This window comes from Thermobia domestica, chromosome 16, assembly GCF_964235325.1.
Source record: "Thermobia domestica chromosome 16, izTheDome1.hap1.1, whole genome shotgun sequence".
NCBI lineage: Eukaryota > Metazoa > Arthropoda > Insecta > Zygentoma > Lepismatidae > Thermobia > Thermobia domestica.
In genome coordinates, this window is record NC_137469.1 from 119,012,838 (window position 1) to 119,034,263 (window position 21,426).

General features: G+C 36.3%; 1 protein-coding gene across 1 annotated transcript in view; it reads right to left on the bottom strand.

The window, feature by feature from the left end:
• Positions 1–17,163, bottom strand: part of LOC145673369 (uncharacterized) — a 695,073-nt gene extending 677,910 nt beyond the window's left edge. The window contains exon 1 of the mRNA XM_081743012.1: positions 16,475–17,163. The gene's annotated coding sequence lies outside the window, so the exon portion shown is untranslated. The remainder of the gene's footprint in view (positions 1–16,474) is intronic.
• Between the last annotated feature and the right edge of the window lie 4,263 nt (positions 17,164–21,426).

The following is a 21,426-nucleotide window of genomic DNA, read 5'->3' on the forward strand; positions in this document are numbered from 1 at the left end:
TGATAGATTAGGACTTCATCTTTGAGGAAGATGGGTTAAACTTCGTCAAAACAACTATTTCAATGTATTATATATGGTCTGCTTGGATTTTCTTGGCTTCAAATTAAGGGGGGGGGGGTGCAAAGAGTCCTTCCAGGTTGTGGGAGTTTGAGGTGAACCCAATCATGCACGAAAATTTGCTCAGGGGGTTCTTCCGCTTCCTATCAGATTCTCATGCTACCAACTCTCTCCTAATCATTCACGTTCATTAATCATAAGTAAATAATCTGTTTCAGCAGAATAACACTGTTATTATTAGCAATGAACAACATATTTTTTTAGCGGCATAAAAAACAACTTTTTCAAGATTTTGTCTAAAATTAGTGCTATTATTTGATATACGGTAGATTTCCTCTCTGGACAATATTACAGCTAAACTAAAATAAGTGTTCAAGAGTTGATCATATTTTTGGGCTATATGTTACTAACTATAAAGTGCACTGTCGTCTTGCTAGCATATAGTGTATGAGAAAGCTTGATAAGCGTAAGTTTCATGATAATAAATGTGGCAGACATCCTGTCGTTCGAATCGTCGAGATGAAGTGCTTCTGACGCGTTTGAGGATCTGACACTCATCTTAACGCATGTGCGATTTGAATCACCCGTATTGTGAGGAATGTGTTGTCCCACTGAGTATTCAGCACATTCTTGTCGAATGTCCTGAATACTCAGATCACAGAGAACGTCACGGACTGCCGCTTACATTTGACACCGCATTGAGTAATGATACTGATACAAGTTAAACGTGTTCTTTCTTTTATATACGCTTGTAACTTTGCTCATGTTCTCTGAGTGTTTGTAATGTTTTACTGTTTTTTTCCTGCACTCTTATTTTTTATTGTGAAATTTTGTTTTTCACTATTGTTGTTATATTATCTTCTCTATTATTAAAGAGTTGCGTTGACTTTGGGTTTAACGTGCCTTTCAACAGCGAGGCTATACGAGACGAGACCTACTGATTAACGTGGAATCCGAACCACATGAGCTCCAGCCGGTAACCGAACCCGGGTCTCCCATCTATTAATAATATTAATGATATTTATTGTTACTGTTATCTACTTTTTATTTATTGTTATTGTTCAATGTTTACTATTTATTGTTATATTTTCCTACTTATTAATATTCTCTAATATTTATTATTGAATCTTTTTCTATTTTACAGCAGCTTTTTCCCTTTCAATTTGTTCGTTTTTAACGTGTATTTACGGCAATCCGTGTTTGGCGCAGTCGAGTTGACCGGGACGGGGACAAATAGCCTCGATGCTGACGTCCCAATTAAACCTCAATAAACCAATCACTCTCTATTGAGCAGTGGTGTTGATCATGACAGGGACAAATAGCCTCGATGTTGACGTCTCCCTTAAACCACAATAAAGCAATCACTCTCTATTGAGCAGTGGTGTTGATCATGACAGGGACAAATAGCCTCGATGCTGACGTCTCCATTAAACCACAATAAACCAATCATTCTCTATTAAGCAGTCGAGTTGATCATGACAGGGACAAATAGCCTCGATGCTGACGTCTCCATTAAACCTCAATCAACCAATCGCTCTCTATTGAGCAGTCGAGTTGATTATGACAGGGACAAATAGCCTCGATGCTGACGTCTCCATTAAACCTCAATCAACCAATCGCTCTCTATTGAGTAGTCGAGTTGATTATGACAGGGACAAATAGCCTCGATGCTGACGTCTCCATTAAACCTCAATAAACCAATCGCTCTGTATTGAGCAGTCGAGTTGATTATGACAGGGACAAATAGCCTCGATGCTGACGTCTCCATTAAACCTCAATAAACCAATCGCTCTCTATTGAGCAGTCGAGTTGATTATGACAGGGACAAATAGCCTCGATGCTGACGTCTCCATTAAACCTCAATCAAACAATCGCTCTCTATTGAGCAGTCGTGTTGATCATCACAGGGACAAATAGCCTCAGTGTTGATGTCCCTATTAAACCCTACTCAATTAATCAATCAATCATCTTAATAGGTGACGTGGATATCGTACAGAATCAATGTTTTAATTTACAAAAAGTCACGATTTTCTGTAACACTACGCATTACGATGTACACTCACCCAATATCACTTTGTTCGGCTGAATAAGATCTATCAATTGGTGCATATCTCATCTTTAGATAGTTCCTTCGTTGAACCCTAAGAATATTTCAGAATTACACGCGATGTTTCCTTCATCTACAAAGTACCTTATGGGTGTTTGTTCAGTGTCACACAAAACAATGGTGATAAAGGAAAAATGTAGAGTTCGAAATTCTCATCCCACTTAATTCTCAAAGAATGTTTTTCATTTACTTATATAGCACACTCCACATAGCAGAGGAATATGTGTATTTGAGACTATGAGAAGCGGAGCCGACGAGCGAAGAAAAAAAATCTTCAAGCGTTGTTTGGTTTTCCCACAGCCAAAGAAATTGTTAACTCAAGGGAGCGGTATAACCCTCTCCTTCAACCCGCTTGGTTTCTATCCTTCCCTTGCTGGCTTTTATATACCTTAGATGTATCTGATGAAAAACTGGATAGAAAAAGGGAAAACAGAGGCCCCATCATTTGGATGAGTTTGTCACAGAAGACCTCCAGAAGGTCACATTCAATGCACGCAGAAAACAAATAGTCTCTCTTCTCTTAGAACAACGACAAAAGACCTCAATAAAGTAATTGCAGCCTAACATTCCCTACATACTTGGAACAGGTGGAAAGGAAAAGGTCAGGCACTCTGTCGTTAGAGAACAATTACTGCCTCTGTACAATTAGAAATATTAAAATAAAACTACGAAATGCTTTGATCTCTTGTATAAACGGATGCACTGACAGGAATAGAACCTTGGTGGAGTAGATGGTAAGTCTATGATCTATCTACCAACCAGACAGCCGAAGCTCAATTCCCGATATGGGGAGGGATTTAACAAACGTAGCCGAAGTTCGTAATTTACGTTCACTCGAACTAACCCTCACGAAGCGAGCGTGCGTTCCAAATCATGATGTCGAAATGATTTAAGTGTGAGGTCGAGTGAGTGTGGTGTCAGGCAAGTGATGTGAAAGTGAGATTATGTGAACGTGATGTTAAGTTTATTATGTGTGAGCGGATGTCAAAATAATGATGTAAGTGTGAGGTTGAGGGAGTACGATATCGAAATAAGTGTGAGGTTGAGGGAGTACGATATCGAAATAAGTGTGAGGTCGAACGAACCTGATCATGAGGTCGAGTGTGATGTCAGATTTGTGGTGTAAACCTGAGGTTGAGTAAGTGTGATATGTGAGTGTGATGTCGAGATGATAATGTGAATATGAGGTCGAGTGGTCGTAATATCGAAATGATATTGCGATGATTATATATGAGTATGATGGCCGAAATGAGGTGACGTAAAGAGAAATAAGTGTAAGGTTGAAATTATATAATGATATGAAATGAGTGCGAGATTCAAGTAAACTTAATGGATTGAAGACATGAGCAGGAGACAGAGGAGTTAGTCCAAAGTAGGCACCTTTGACATTTATTCATTTGCTTGTTTAGAAAGACAAAAACCAATGTGATTGGAGCGAAGGGGTCGGTATGAAATACAAAAGTAGGAGGAGAGAAAAATAGATCAGGTGACTAGTTTTTGATACCTGGGTTATGAAATGTGAACGTGAAATAAAATCAAGAATAGTAATGGCAAAAGAAGCTTTTTTAAAAAAAACAACTGGTTTAAACCAAAAAAACAGTTTAAAAAAAACATGGTTTTTGCCAACCCTGTCGGGAAGCCTGTGTCTCATATCTAAGTGTGGAGGTAATGGAAATTTTAATCTCACCTTTATATTAGCCTATCCCAAATAGGGGCGTATTCTTTACCATTTATACGGTTATTTCCAACTGAATGCTCTGTGACGTCGCAGTGCTGCTTCTCGTCTTCTCAGTGAAAGTGAAAGGAGCTGGAGGTAACCCGACGAAAAAGAACGTCAATAACGTAGTAGATAGTTTTGCATGTATACTACTCGTGAATCCAGGATTTCGCGTACCCTCCCAACACTTGCTCTCCAACGTTATTTCTTCCCCCTTCTTTCTGCATTGTTTCCCCCTCAACTTTTCTGCGATTGTAAAATTGCGCCCTTACATACACATTGATTTAGGTAATCTAACCCAGTGGTTCTCAACCGTTGTGTCGTGACACACTGATGTGAACGCAACCTTATAGATGTGTCGCGAAATTTTAGAATTTTAAAATTATAAAACGTTTAATAACTAAATAATATCGGTTTTGAGATATACTTTACCAATCAGCGTCTCCACTGGCAACAACAATGTTCAGTACTACATACAGGCACTACTTTGTAGACAATTAGCCTTACACTACTATAATGCATATTATTATTAATAAAATATCCAATAGGTGTGTCACGATGTCGTGAGTGATTAGTAGCGTGTCGTCAGTCTAAAAAGGTTGAGAATCACTGACCTAACCTAATGTTATGAAACTATAGGGCTACAGCTTATAATAATTTCATAGTTTCATTGTTGGTAAATAATTCATTTCAAATGCATTTCTGTCAAGAGCCTTATAGTCCACATGAAAGAAATAAGTTATATAAAAAATTTCTGTAACTTTTTTCTTTCCAAATTGTTTAGTTTATTTTACTTCTATAGTGAATGTCATCCAAGTTTAATAGTTTGTAGATGCTGTATGCATGTTCTACAATATATTAGTGAGCAAACAGTACAAATTCCCTTACCTTCTCTTTCACACCGAAGTATGAACACGATTTTATCATTGTGAATATACACACGACAAAAGCGTTTCCAGAGAATTCGATTTCAGACCAACAAGAAATCGTTCTTTTCCAAATAATTTCATCTGAGAGCAAATAGAGGTGGCTTTGTGGTGGTGGTTCTCTTATTGTGACATCCCGTCTGCCTCGCCTGTGCAAACAACAAGGTTTGCGAAGTCCTCAGCAAGCAAGCTATTTCTCTCTCTCCAATTGTTGATTTTAGCCCCACTCATTATTCTTACGAGGCGATAAGAGTGATACGGAGAAGTAAAGTAAAGTGTGGATGGGAAGTCATCTCTATGCTATTTCCGAATCTCTACAAGGTATTTCATCAGCGTTAAGTATTACAATCGCGTCGAAGCAGGTGTATCACGATTCATACATACAAAAGTGCAGAGAAAAAAATATATAAATAAGAAACTGCATACTAGCTTATAACTACAATAGTATGTACAGTCAGTGACAAAAGTTCTTTACGTTTGGTAAAATTTATTTTAGGAAGAACAGTGTACGCCGGTACGGGCTGGGACGTACGACGGTGGTACGGCTTCAACGTACAGAAAAATGTCTTCTTTTTAATTTAGTGAAAACTGTACTTAAATTGTCCTTCCATCCTGATGTTATTTACCCAACTAATTTCATCAAATGGAAAGAACTCTTGTCGCTGACTGTACACTATTGTTAGGAACACGTGTGTAAGTGTTAGAAGACATGTAACCATGGGCAGCGATTAGGGGGGGGGCAAAGGGGGGCAGTTGCCACCCCACTTTTTTGAAGTAACACATTAATGTATATAGTTTCATTTGGAAATGTAAAGTTTTTGTATGTATTACTGTTTCACAGGAAAAAAATGGTGCCATATAGTATTTGCCGTTGCATGACTACGTATTGGTTGCCTTCCGTGAAGTTAAGAAAGCTACAGGAATTGCGTTTTAATTGTCACGGAAAATAACCCAGAAATTAACCTATTGGAGCACAACAATTCCAGCATACTTTCAATTTAGGGGTATAGAAGCAAAAATTGTTAAATCCATTTTTCAATTTTGTCAGGAAACGAAGGAAATGTAACGCACTAATGTTTTAGAATTGTTGAACATTTTCTTTTGTTTAGTGGTCACTACTTAATACAAATGAGTGAAATCAACCACTAAACAAACAAAAAAAAAAGTTGTTCAACAATTGTGAAAACATGAGGGCGTCACTTTTTGTTCGTTCCCTGACAAAATTAAAAAATGGATTTAACCCCTTCTTACATGGTCTCGATATGGTAGTCAGCCGCTTTGAAACTAATTGAGAGAACATTTCTCAAAAAAGGAAGTATTTCATAAGTTATTCTTTAATTGCACAAAAATTGACAGTTCCTAAAATGACTTATCTTCTTTCTAAAGTAATGAATATTGATTTAAAAGAGCGTATTAAGAAACAGCTTCTACCTTTTTCATTGTTTTGTAATGTAATATACGAGTGAAATGGTGTGTTTAGGGGTGTACGAGTGTATATACAATTAAATTTAGTGAATTCAACATAATTCTAGGTTTTAGGATTATTTTGTATAAGTGGAGTGTGGAGTGATTTTAAATATTGTGTTTTGATATGTTCAAAGAAAATGAAAACTACCCCTAATGGCAACGAACACGTTTTCGGAAGCTGCAAAAGCAAATATTTCTTTAAATGTGGTAGCATATGTTTGTAGTATTTACTGTCTTTCATTTTGTAAGAGTAATAACATATATTTAATAGCATCTGTGGAATTAAAAATTAAGTTGCTCATTAATCCCCAGTTTCAATATAACTTCTACAAAACAAGACTCGTTATTCATTGCTATGATTAATACAAGTATTATCCTTTCTATTTATTTGATTTGTAAATTTGGTACTAAATAATCTGATCACACAATTTCCAAGACAGAATTTTAAGATGTTCATGAGCAAGGAATCAAATCTCTTCTTACACTTTCGTTGTTTTAAGAGTACAAAGGGCTAGTATCTATCTCCGTTGCTTTTGTCAATTTACTTAATAAAATGTGAAATACGATATACGGCATTTTAACCGAAAAAGATAGTATCCTATTAGTTATACAACCTCTCGTCAAACAAAGTGTTAGAAACGCCCAGGGAAACTAAGATTGATATACAAATATTTAGATCATGTCTTGCCCTTCCCCCCACACTTTTAACGTCCAATCGCCGCCACTGCATGTAATACAATTTGCTACGCAACAGTACTTTTTTCTCAACATAAATAAATAAACCATCTTGTAGCTATTAGCGACAAAACTATAATTATTAGCAACGAAAGTTATACATTTTAGCGTCATAAAAAATACTTCTCGATTTTCCAGAAAACTACACATGAGAATTTACCCTGAACAGGGCCGTAACTTGTGGGGGATAGGGAACAACTGCCCCCCTCAGGAAAGCTATCTACTGTTCGAGGAAGACCCACTTTAAGACAAAATTTTCTTACTCCATATACGATACGAACATGAAATTATAAATGAAGCATCAAACAGGTTCACTATATTACATAAACAAAACAGGACACAACAGGTAAATAAAACAAATATGTGTCGTGGGCCCGTTTCAGTAAAAAATGTCTACTATTAGGGGCCCCAGAAATAACATATGTTCGTATGGCTTTGAGATTTGTCAATATTGTCTCCTTAATTAATTTTTCATGTATTGAACGGGTCCAGAGACGTGCAGGAGGGCCCACAGGCTCCACGGGGAGCACAAAGAGCAAGAGAAAAATGGAAAGAAGAGGTCTATTTTCGAATTTTGCGGAAGAGCCCAAAACAACATTTGTAGGGGGCCGAAACATTAATGTTTGCTCCCCCCCAGAAAAAAAAAATAAGTTACGGCGCTGACTCTGTACCATGTCATTTTATTCGGTTTGATGCGATCAAACGATTGGTATAAGGATCATCCTTCGACAGTATTGTAGTTAAAGTAAAAACTAAAGGTTGAGAATTAATTATTTTAGGTTACTGTATATCTCATTAACCATAAATGTTTATTTTATTTTTATTAAAATCATAATGAAAAACTTGGTTAGTGTGTACTTCAGGATTAGTTTCATCCTAAAAGAAATTGTTATCGTACAACAGCAATCTTCAGGTTTACAAAAAAAAAAGTTTTTTCTCGTAAACTACGCATGAGGATTCCGAGAGAGATCATGGGTTTGTATCCGGTAGACGGTCATAAAGACCAAGTTTTTCTTCCAGAATTTTCTTCAGCTCTACCTGGCTAACGTTGTGATGGTACCTTCTTATCCATTTTCCATCACTGTTACTGATTTTTTAATTATTTCAGAGCAAATTGACCTCACAAGCTAAGTCTAGATACTCTAAAAGCAATAATAATAAACGATATTAATCAATTATCAACTTCAAGAAAAGCACTAAAAGAAGTAGAAAATGATAAGTGCTAAAAAAACAGAAGACAAGAATAATAAAACACTTAAAAAAATCATTAAAAAATCTTTCGCACTAGCTTATAAAAACATTTGAAAAGTGATCACGACTATCATTTTTTGTACTTACTTTAAAAACGGAAGAAATGGTCTTACGGGCAAAATAGAAACATATAACGTAAAGCTTACGGAAAAACGTAAGATCTGGCAAATGCTTTGTGTAGAATATTGTACTATATGGGACAGAAACATTAATATTACTCAAAAGTGATTAAAAAAAAAAAGACTGGAAGTTTTCGAAATATGGATGTGGAGAAGAATGGAGAGAATTAGCTGCATCGGAGCAGAAAACGAATAAAAGGATGACAGGAATGATGGGAAAGAAAAATCAATCTTAGATATTAGGAAAAGAGGAATCTGGTTGGGATATTGGCTAAGATAGAACTGTATCACGAGGGACGAGCTACAGGGTATGGTAGCAGGAAAGAGAGGGAAAGGGCGAAGGAGGTTATAATTCATAGACAGTATCAAAACAGAAAAATCGTGCATGAAGACAAAGAAGTTAGCTGAAGACCGTGGAGCAGGGTGGATTGATTTAAATCAGTCTGATTTAAATCACGATTTTAATCAAGATTTAAATCACTTGATTTTTTTAATAAAAATCGTTGATTTAAATCAAATTCCGAAATCAATTAATTTAAAGTGAAAGTAAGTAAAATCCCGTTTCTCTTCTGTTATTCCGATTATGGAAGATAATAATCATAATACAATGAGACTCAAATGTATGTAAGCACAGCATGAAACGAGTATCATGTGGGAACTATCAGGGAAAATCCCGTTTGAACGGGTTACGGGTGAACCCTGCTTTCTTCTCTTTGTAACACAGGGTTTTAAAATTTCTGTTCCAACGGGGAAATCACCATGGACATTTAAGATGAAAGCTCTTTTGTGTTCATGTCTATTTGTTTGTTTCCAGATAATAGGGGCGTATTTAGAGGGTTCGATCCCCTCTCCGAAACAAACAAACAAAAAAAAATAGATTTTAAAATTTTGGGCGAAATTTATGTACTAAATACATAGAAGTTCCTCGGGCTCGTAATACGACAAATTTTGGATGCGTTAAAATATCGAATAATACTTTTGATAAAGTGGATACTTGACCCCATTGCAGAACATGCCGAGATCTGCGATGTGATTGCAGAAAATTTGCCGTGTCTGTGCAGGAAAAATTGTAAGAGGAAATAAAATAGCCAACAGAAAAGTATAAAAACGTGCCTGCTATGTATAGATGTCTTAAATGCACGGACAACTCGCATTTGAACTGTTTTTCACGTCACATAAAGCATATTTTTAACAATCACAAGTTTCTTCTTCTGGAACTGATCATCTTGATTTTTTTTATTTTGGAATTCCTTCAGGGAATTCGTGTTATTATTCAGTTCAAAATCTCTTATCATCGCGAATTGTGTCGAGGAATTTGAAGCTTTAAAATATATAAAACGATAATTATGCCTGTTGTGCTGTATGGTTGTGAAACATGGTCGCTTACGCTGAGGGAAGAACGCAGACTGAAAGTATTTGAGAATAAAATCCTGAAACGAATATTCGGAACCAAAAGGAACGGAAATGAGAAATGGCGAAAACTTCATGATGAGAAACTGCATAATTTATACCATTCACCAAACATTGTTAGGGTCATCAAATCTTGGAGGTTCAGGTGGGCAGGACTGTAGCGAGAATGGAAGAAAGTAGGAACGCTTTCAAAGTTTTAACTGGAAGTCCAATCGGAAAACGACCATTAGGAAGACTTAGTCGCACATGGGAGGGCAATATTAAGATAGATCTCGCAGAAATAAGAACATAAAATAGAAACTGGATTCAGTTGACTAAGGATAGAAGTCAGGAGAGCTTTTGTAAACATGGCATTGAACCTCCGGGTTCCATAGGTCATAGAGTGAGTTAGTTAATTTTAGGCGAAATTTATGTACTTTATATGTATTTCGTGCCGCTAGCTAGTTCCAATTGTTTAAAAATATGCCCCTGCCAAATATCAGTAACTTTCGTGAAAAGAAAAGTGTCATGTTGATATACATTGCTGTACTTTTTCCTTAATGCTTAAGAAACATTGTTTGGGATTGAAATAAGTTAACGATTGGGATTTAATTCAAAATTAAAACCCAATACTTTCACTTAAATGACATAATTAACATTTAATACTAATGTTTTTTCTTCAGTTCGCGACTTGTATCATACGAAGAAAAAGATTTGATTTAAATCAAAAAAATCGATTTAAATCAAAAAAATCAACAAAAATGATTTTTTTGAAAAAAATCATGATTTTTTTCCACCCTGCCGTGGAGCATGTAAGCTTCTCACGTCAGTTGCGGCAAGTTGCCTGTCATTAATGGCAGAATGCCTACGATGATGATGATGATTTATGTGGAGTTGAATTGAGAACCTCTTTTGTTTTAAGTCTGTTAATTACACAGGTAAACGAAAAACTTATTACCTAGAAGTTTTTTTTTTTAAATCCTAGATAAGTCTTTTAAATGCATGCCAATGCAATGCTGTATAAACTTTATTGAGCTACTAAATTCCCAGCAATTGCTGTCTGTGATCAAGCTGTATATTTATAGGTATTGAAGGCATACAGAAACTCAGTGAAAAATTACTCTAAACCTGACAAACCATCCTCGATTTATATAATCTTGTGCTACTAGAGATAGACTTGAACAATGATTCTGAGTAATAAATGGACTAATTTAGTGGTATGAGTACAGAACAATAAATGTCAAAAACTTGAAATGTTGTTTACAAAAGAATGAACCCTCCACTATGAAAAGATATTTTTTTAAAGGTGTCAGAATATAATGGAAAGAAAGACCAAATGGCATTTGCTTCTGAAACAATAATAAAGAGATTAAGTGACTCATCACAATACTAATACCAAATTAAATAACAAGTACATCAGCTGACGTTCGTAATTCCTTGTGTAACGACAAGATTAGCTACTTTTTCGAATAATAATCTAAAAAAGAAATGGGGGAAACTTGGGCGTCAAATAGTTTTATACTATTCCTTTTCAATTGGGATTACTTACTTTAAAACATTATATATATATATATATATATATATATGTTCTAACTTGATCTATAACTTTTCTTTTCTTTCAATTTTACCCCCGTAATTCTGCAACTTTTCTGCTGTCGTATGAAGGAACATTAATGCTACGTGTGACAAAGGAAACAAAAAAGAAAGTTCCTTATAATAGTTTAGATACAATGAACTCTTGATAGTCCGGGCGAATGTACGAAATGTTCGCCATCTTGAAAGGAAGTACGAAAGGTGTCCCTAAGAAATGAAAGTTATTAATGCTATAATATTGTTAGTATTTTTCTTTTTTAAAGTTCAAGTACCAGACATGTACGCAACGGGTGAGGTGAATCTTCAAATGTAGTTTCCCAGAAAATCGATAAATAAGATTTGTTTTCGTAAGGTTGAACAATAATGCTGTACAACAACTTCGTCCTCTATTAAGCTGAAAATGAAAATGAAATGAAATCTTTGAGTTTAACGTCCCACGACTATGTCCCTTAGGCTAAGGGAGACGATGATTAAGGCAAGTGAATGATGATGGAAGAATTGGTGGAATGAGAAAGTGGGAGGAAACTGGAGTACTCCGAGAAAACCCACGGACACGATGTTCTTTACCAAGATCTTACTTAACCGGGGATCGAACTAGAAACCCCAAACATCAGAGTTAAGGGTTCTACCACTGAGCGACAGTGCCCACTCTGTATTAAAATTAAACTGATTCAGTCGAAAGTATATACTGATCAAGCTTTTTATTATCATACTAGCAAGACAACAATACACGGAATGCTTGATGACATATAAACTCAAAAAACTATTAACTCTATAACTTTAACTTTGTTTAACCAGGGCGCTTTAGTTTATCGTTTGAAAGCTATTGTGAAAAGAAAAAATATGCAACAAGTCCCAAGTCTGTATGCGCACCCTATGCAAAATGGTGGTCATAGACTCTTTTATGACAACTGTGTTGACATTTTGACTGTCTACCATTTTGTATAATGTGAGCGTAGATACTCTGGACTTGCTTCATCTTGCACGTCGTCCTTCTTTTCACAATATCTTTCCAATGATACGAGGATCATTCAATAAGTAAAGAGACAAAGTCTATATTTTTAACACTAATCATTTTTTTTTCAGGGGTGTTAGCTGGCAACCTTGGGATATGCTCTGATCTGCTGTTTCGTAATCTTATGTCAACATAACATCAAAAATATCAATTCATCATGGCAAGTCCTCTAGAAGATTGCACCTTAGAAGAACAGCGCTCAGTCATTAGGTTTTTAGTCGCAGAAGGTGTAAAACCAAGTGAAATTTTTTCTCGAATGTTGAGACAGTACCGTAACAGATGTATGAACCGTGCAAATGTGTACAAGTGGGTTGATCGGTTTAAAAGTGGCCGAACAAGTGTAGGTGATGAACCCCGATGTGGACGTCCAGTGGAAGTTTCTGGTTCTTCGTTGGAATCGAGGATTGACGGACTTATTCGTGATAACAGAAGAAGTACTGTTGAAATGATAGCTGAGGAAGTTCAAGTAAGTGTTGGAACTGTTCACAATGTCATTAGGAGCATTTTAAAGTACAGAAAAACGTGTGCCAGATGGGTTCCCAGACAGCTTACTGACGCTCATAAAGAATCAAGGCTTTCCATTTGTCAAGCCTTAACGCAACGAAGTTTGATTGAAAAGGACGCTTTTTTTTTTTTTTTTTAAAGAATAGTGACTTGCGACAAGGCCTGGATCCATCACTACGACCCTGAGACCAAAAGGAAAAGTATGGAGTGGAAACACACTAGCTCTCCAGTTCGCAAAAAATTCAAGGTTCAACCTTCCGCTGGTAAAGTGCTGCTGACCATCTTTTGGGACTCACAGGGTCCAATCTATTGCGATTTCCTTGAAGATCAGCGAACTATCAATAGCCTATACTATTCTGAGATGCTAAAACACAAAGTTAAACCAGCTACCAGGAGCAAACGCCTTGGACTCTTGTCAAAAGGAGTCATTCTTCAGCACGATAACGCCCGGACTGATACAGCCCAGCTGACCCGAGATAAGCTTCAAGAATTGGGTTGGGAGGTCTTACCTCATCCTGCCTACAACCCAGACCTCACTCCATCTGATTTTTACCTGTTTGGACCACTCAAAGACGCCCTACGTGGAAAAAGATTCGCTAACAATGAGAAAGTTAAGGCAGCGGTGCAAAGGTGGCTTCGGGGTAAATCGAAAGATTCCTAGAAAGGGAATTAGGAAGCTGCAAGAAAGATGGGACAAATGCATAACTGTAAAGGGTGATTATATTGAAAAATAGCCCTAGTTTTGAAAGATTGAAATAAATCTTTATTGAGCTATAGCAATTTGTCTCTTTACTTATTGAATGCCCCTCGTATATTACTTGACTTCCTTACCATTTGAAAATTTTGGTTGGATCCTTTCTGCTACCCTTCGAGTGACCCTGGGACACATTTTTTTCATTCAAAATGTGTGCCTCTAAAAATAATGGGATACGTGTATGCCTATTTTTCCATTCACTCTACCCTTTTCTGCAGAAAATGGCCCGGGGTCAGGCAGTATAGACGCCCTGTAATAATGGCACGTGCTCTACTTTGCCCTGCTGTTGCGGACGTTACAGCATCTTGCAGAAAAATGAAAATCACTATTTGCTTCCGGGGTAGTGATGGGCAGTGGGAATATTCCCGGTGGGAAGGAATTTAAAAATGGGAATATTCCCGGTTTTTTTCCCTGGCCTATAAATTCCCGGGAAGGAATTTATTTCCATTTCATTACTTTATCTTCCAAATTATAAGAACCATATGACTAATTACTTTATTTTAATATATTATGATTTACTTCTAGATTTTAAAGAATTTGGAGGTTAAAAAATTTAAATTTTTTTTGATTGTACTTGACATAATTAATAATATAAGTTTTTAAGTACCATTTCCGTTTGCACTAAAAGGTAGGGTAATTGTTTAGTATTGGGGGCCCAAAACTAGCAAAAAGTAGGACGATTTACGGAACAAATGAGTTGATAGTGGTGTTCAATTAGTCAAGAAAGTATTGAACACAATTTTGTTTAGGGCAGTAGGCGATTTGTACAAACCATAAAGGTAATTGGAAGTGATTTATGCGAGAAAAGAAAGTGAATTGTTGGTAAAGAAGATAGAAAACAACGTGCCCTGCGGGGCTCTACCCCGCCTTCACTCGCTAACTCTCACTCGGCAATGCTGTCTGAATTTAATGTTGGTAACGTAATGTAACGTATGAAACCATAAAACAACCGCATCGGAATATAATATCGAAAAAATAGGTGCAAAAGCTTGCCTCCAATGCTAAAGAACATCCAAAATTAGCAAAGTACTAATTTACGAATGATGAAAAGGAACAATTTTGTAAAGTAATGTAGAATTATGTAGAAATAGAGATGAAGTACTATTAATAAACCCTGAACCACCATTAGTAATAGACGTCGATCTGTCTCCTCTCTCTGACTCGAATTTCTGAAGAGGTACTCGAACTTCATTTACATGTGAATTAACATATGGAATTTCGAGAAATACGTAGAATGAAAGGTCGTGTATGGCAATGTTACGTGCTAAAATATAAAGATAAGTAAGTATCTTGCAAATTTTGTGAACATAAATATGTATGGGCAAATGTTGATAAATTTGTGAGACATGTATCTTGTAGCATTTACCCAATCTAATTGTTTTATAACATTTATAAATTTAATGTGTTTATAATATCAGTAATAGAGTCAAGTTGAGCAAATCCACTTACATATAAATTTAAACTGTTACTATATAATTTTTTCACACACATTTAATTCATAGAACACATTGTAAATAAATATACATTTATGCGTACTCTCTAAATATAATAAAGTGTTAATAAAGTAACATAGTACCGTTCAGAATATATAGATTTTAAAGAATCCTCTGTGGACAAAAGTAATAATATGCTGTGATATAAAAATTAATTCAACTTTGAAATCATAATATAGTAATAGAATGCAATTTTCTTTCTGATTGAACATAAATTCCCGGATAAATTCCCATTTTGGGAATCTTCCCGGGTATATTCCCAGGGAATATTCCCGAAAAATATCTTCCCGGGAATTTACCCATCACTATTCCGGGGTGCTAACACTACACATGTTCGTTTTTGTGCGTATTCACCCTTTCGAGATCAAGTACTTTCCTTGTTAGTAAAATTAGTTAATATTCTGTAATATATAAGGAGAAAAAAGCCAAATATGTTGCTATAGGCTCCAGCCTACTAAGCCTAGGCGTTAACTTGGGCTTAGCTAGAACCTACTAGCGACGTAACTAGGGGGGACGCAAACACGGCTTGTGCCCCGGGAGCCGTATTGCGAGGGCGCAAAACTGGGCAAATATTTATTTTCACTATAAGGTAAGGAAAAGAGTTTTAGCAAACTTAAGATCATAGAAATCTACCTCAGAAGCTTAACAGGACACTAATGACTCACTAAACTTAGCATCATATCCATAGAGCATAAGTTAGCTTCAAAGTTATCTTCTGAGAACATTGCAAAAACGTTTGCAGCCGAAAGAACCAGCAAAAATTAAATTTTAGTTCCAGCTTTTTGTGTTTTCATTTAACTTATTTCGATTTAAGAGATTTGTAAAATGTCTGAGCATAATACTCGAGGGAATAGCTTGACTGTTTATTATAATTAAATAGTCTACTCCCAGACTGTTGATTCATTCTGCACAAATGCACATCCCGATATAGTTCCAAAAACAGTGTGATTTGCAGTTATTATGATAACACTATAAGAATACGTCAAGCACGCTACTCTTACTTAGATTATTTGGCAATCAAATACTAATTACAGTTTGGTGTTTTATCTTGTACTAAAAATTAAATTATGTACTGCAGTTTTGAAATCAAGCTTTACAACTTTGAAGAAAGGAGAATTATTGTGTGATGTCAATATAAGGTGTAATTGGGGAGCACTTTGGTTTGGTTGGGCGGGGGAGGGGCGCTAAGACGAGTTCTTGCCCCAGGTGACAACTAGCATAGTTATGTCGCTGGAACCTACGCCCGGGCACAGTATTGGTAACTAATTTTCAATGATCTAATCAAAATATAAATAGTGAAAAAGAATACAAGAAAATAAAAAAACACGAATAAAATATAATAATTACCTTACGTTATGATCTTCAGGTTAAGACAGGTCACCAAACTTCAATATATATTGTCCAAGCACATGTCATTTCTGAACATCACACACGCGCTAACATGGTTACACACACACACACATGCATACATACATACAAGAAGCGAATAACGGAAGAGAACGTAACATGTAAAGACACTCGTCCGTTTGAGTAGGCAACAGGCACGCCTCGGCAACGTCGGAACAAATCACTTCATCTCAACACATGGGCGGAAATGTGTGCATCAAATCCTGCTCCATCCCTCCGAAAAAAATTACAAGGAAAAAATTGTTCACGCGCTACACAGCCTGTAGGGCTGACGAGAGCACAGCTGGCACGAAATTGGAACACGACATGCACTCCCCACTCTTAAATCTTCCTAGAACTTCGTCACACGCTGAAATTTTAAGTTTTAAAAACATCACCAGATTGTTCTCTTGAAAGAAAAATGCAAGCCAAAAGAACAAAATTTCCCAAAGGATAAAACCAGGCTACGTCCATAGAAAAAGAGACAGAATTTGCTTTTTTTCGTTATTTGTCCGTTCCTGACATGAACTTAGTTTACTTGCCTCTTGAGATCTGTTGCTTCGTCCGTTCGAACCAATGTCACGTGCTTTTGCTTACTGGCGCTCACATCACATTGCATCGCAAAACGTCTCGTCTCGCTGGCTCGTAGAGGATTTTCCTTCTCGCCTCTCAAGTCAAGAAAAGTCTCAAAAACAAAAGCACGCCGCGAAAAGACTCAAGTCTGTGTAGCAGGAGGCGGTTTTCCTCTCGCGCGGCCTTGCCGACGCAGAGTTACTAACCCCATAGTTTCGGATTTCCACTGAACACATTTTAAAGGGTACGCAACCAAATCATTTAACTTTCGCGGTCAATTTGGATTTGTCCGAGGCAAATACTTATCTGCCTGTATGCGGATACCCACGTCAATATATGTGGATACTTACATCAATATAACTTTTTGCGGATATATATATTTTTAGTTTTTGTGTGGATGACGGGTAAAATTGTGGAAGTTCGTGAAAAGACAAGAATTTTCCTGATAATTCTTCTAAACACCATATTTTTAAATTAATTTCTCTTTCGGGGTAAATCGCGTCGGGAAAGCAGAGTTCGATTGCCGGCAGGAGCTCATGTGGTTTAGATTCCACGTTAAGCCCTAGGGTTAACATATCATATAGTCTCCCTGCTGAAAGGGGCACTAAATTGTAATCCATCTATCTCTCGGGGTAAATTACAGCCATAGCAAAATTATAATTCATTGGGCATTTTTCTTTCTTTTTTCATCCTTGCTTCATCATCATATAATAAACATAAGATGCTAATGTGATTTAATGTGAGTTTATTTGAGATGATTTTCTGTTCTTTCTCAAGAACCTTCTCTATCTACATTTCACATTGCGTTCTGAACAAACGCATCCCTGTCTTATAAACAAAAAGATCCAGTTCGGTACGTTTCAATGAACACTTACAGAATATATATGTAACTAAGCAACAAATCTGTTTAATCAATGACCTGCTTTTTGTAGACCAGATGCATATATACTTTTATACTAACTGTTGGTTAGATCCAAATTAGAATACGCATCGATTATTTGGAACAGCTTAAACACAGAGATCCATAAATAGAATTAAAATGGTATAAAAATGGTTTAGTAGAGTGCTTTGTTTTAAGTTAGGTTTAGATCACTATTGTAAAATATCAGACGACTGGACAACATATTTTAAACTTGAATCACTTGAGGATAGAATGAAACTGCTTGATGCGAAGTTTATGTAAAAGATACTTGACAACAACTATTATTCAAGCTATATTTTAAAATACTTGGAGTGTCAAGTTCCAATATATGGTACAAGGTGTAAAATAGTATTAGAACCAAGCAACAGAAACATGTTTTAATCTCAAGACTTGTAAAATAATAATAATAATAATAATAATAATAATAATAATAATAATAATAATAATAATAATATAGTAGTAGTAGTAGTAGTAGTAGTAGCTCTGAGATTAATGGACAAATACAGTGGGGTAGAAAGAAATTCATCAAGGGTAGTCATACACATATTTGATTTTGACTTTTTAGCGTCCATTTCAGCAACGAGGCTACAGTATATGAGACGCAGACCTACAGTTTTAACGTGGAATCTGAACCACATGAACTTCCGCCAAGAATCGAAGCCAAACTCTCTTCCCGATAATCGATAACAGACGAAAATTTTTTTCGAGAATCGAGACGAGACAATAATTCTACAAAAAAATATGAGAGCAAACGAGACGAGAAATACTGTTAATATTTTCTTGTCTCGTCTCTTCTAGTGGATAACACTAATGGATGTCTTGGAGTTCACAATTGTGAAGAGCACAAGGCGCTATTACATCACATATAAACCACATATTATATACAGTGAACACAGTCAAAAGAAATGATGCAATGCAAGATAGATTATAATGGTCATTAATATGACATGTTATTGTTAGGAGTATGTCACTGTCAGGACTAAAGATAGCCAAAATGTTCCGGATTCTGGAATTGGAAATTTCATTTTTTTGGATTTCGGAAAAATTCCGTAATTTTTCCGAATTTTGGATTTTTCCGAATCAGATTTTTTGAAATCCGGATTTTTTCCGAAATTCGATTTTTTCCGAATTCCGTAATTTTCCGATTTCACTTTCCGGATTCCGGAAAGTAATAATTGCACAATTGGCCATCCCTAGTCAGCACTGAGTGTCACTATCAGCAAACATCAAACAACAATAGTAGATATAATATGCTACTTAACAGTGTACATTTCTCATTCAGTTCATAAATAAAATAAAATATTCCAATAGAATAAAAGCTATCAATTATTATTCACAGCGAGTGACATACTTTTTACAGTATTAAAAAACTTATTTATCTCCACCTTCTCGAAAAACTACGCATGAGGATTTATCCTCATGTCATTTTGTTTAGTTTGATGTCATCTATTGATTGACATACTCTATCTTAACTTTTGACATTGCTAACTTAATACCGGAATAATTTTAAGTATATTTCATTAACCATATTGTGTCCCTTTGCTAATGTCACAATGAAAAGCTTAATTGAGTGTATATTTCAACACTAGTTTTATCTCAATAGGTGGCGTGGCTATCCTACAGCTTCAAGTTTTAGGTTTACAAATTAATGACTTTTTCTCCATTTTCTCAATGGGAGACCCGGGTTCAATTCCCGGTGGGAGCTCATGTGGTTCGGATTCCACGTTAATCAGTAGGTCCACGTCACATATAGCCTCGCTGCTGAAAGGGACGCTAAACTAAAATCAACTCAACTCCATTTTCTCAAAAACGACGCATGTACATTTATCATTTTGTTTAGGAGACTCCGTAGTCTAGTGATTAGAACGTTGGGCTCACGTCCGTGTGGTCCCGGGTTCGTCTCCCGGCCGATGCTTCTCAATTTTCGTCGTCAACCCAGTATCGTGAGGCAAATTGGGGAGTCATGTGAATAAAACAAGTGACGGTATAAGAAAGCTCCTGATACACTTGTTAACAGACAAGGCGACGCAGCACACTGACCACGTGTTCATCATTAGACTGGGCGTAACTCAGCTGGTTGCTAACAGATGGCGTTAGAGCGGCTCAGGCTAACAAATGGTTGGTTGTTTGGTTTCTATAATTTGTTTAGCTATCCATTGCTATATGTCTTATCTGAGGGAATTTTGTTTTCCCTGTTAAACGCTAATATACCAATAACTACTTGTTTTCAAAATTATGAATTCGATTTGTGTTGAACACACATTATAGATAGTACAGAAAAAATCTAAAGAAAAAAAAATACTACAGAGTGTCGGCATCTCAAACTAAACATCCAAATTATTTATTTCACAGTAATCCTGAAACAGAATAAAATAACATTCAATTCGCTGACGCTACAAATAAGAATGATATGACTGACCAGACCTAGTACTTTTGACTGAATGCTGTGTGTTTATAGTGCATCATATTGTCAATACCATTAAGTTCTCTCTGTGCAACTTCAGTTCCTCTTAATTCAGATAAACAATACAATTATTTATTCAATAAATTTCCAGATGCACCCTGCAAAGCCAATTGCATTAGACACATTACCCACCTACTTCAAACAACAGAGAGCTCCTTCGTGGCTAAGCGGTTAGCATACGTGTGGGAGTCCCGGGTTCGGTTTCTGACGCGAGCTCATGTGGTTCGGATTCCACGTTAATCAGTAGGTCCACGTCTCATATGGCCTCGCTGCTGAACGGGACGTTAAAATCAACTCAACTCAAACAACAGAGAAAAAGGAAGTCACCCGGGGTGTATATTTAAGTATACCATCCCGATATTCGCCTGGTAGCATTGAGGAAAATCCTCTATGGCGAAGCAACGAGGCTGACCACCAGCCTACGCTCGATTAATCCCACTGCCTATCGAACCCAAGACCATCTGCACTAAACTCATGCACCTTGACCATGTTGGTCCACGGGAACAATGATGATCACAAAATACAAAATTTTCCCAGGAAACTTACAGTATAGGAAGTGGGGTGAAAAGTAGTACTGAAAAAATGTTGGTAATTCACATTGAGCACCATCGGATGTCCTCGGCGAGGGAATATTGTAGCTAAGCGGAGGGATAATTTCCCCCTGAGCCAACGGGAACACAATGGTGAAATAAAACTTTGTTTTATTATTTCTGATGATGATAAATCTTTAAGAAGTCCTTTAACAACAGGAAAATAAAGTAACTAAAAATTTGTAATCTATTTATATTAGAAAGACAATTTACTATTTATATGTTTTTCATCTAATTTTGTTATCTTCAACTGACATTAACGCAGATCGTAATACTTTGTTTTCTCTCCGATAGATGGCAGGGGCGATCACGATACATGCCAACGAAGGCAATAACATCAGAACAGAAAGAACGGAACAAAATA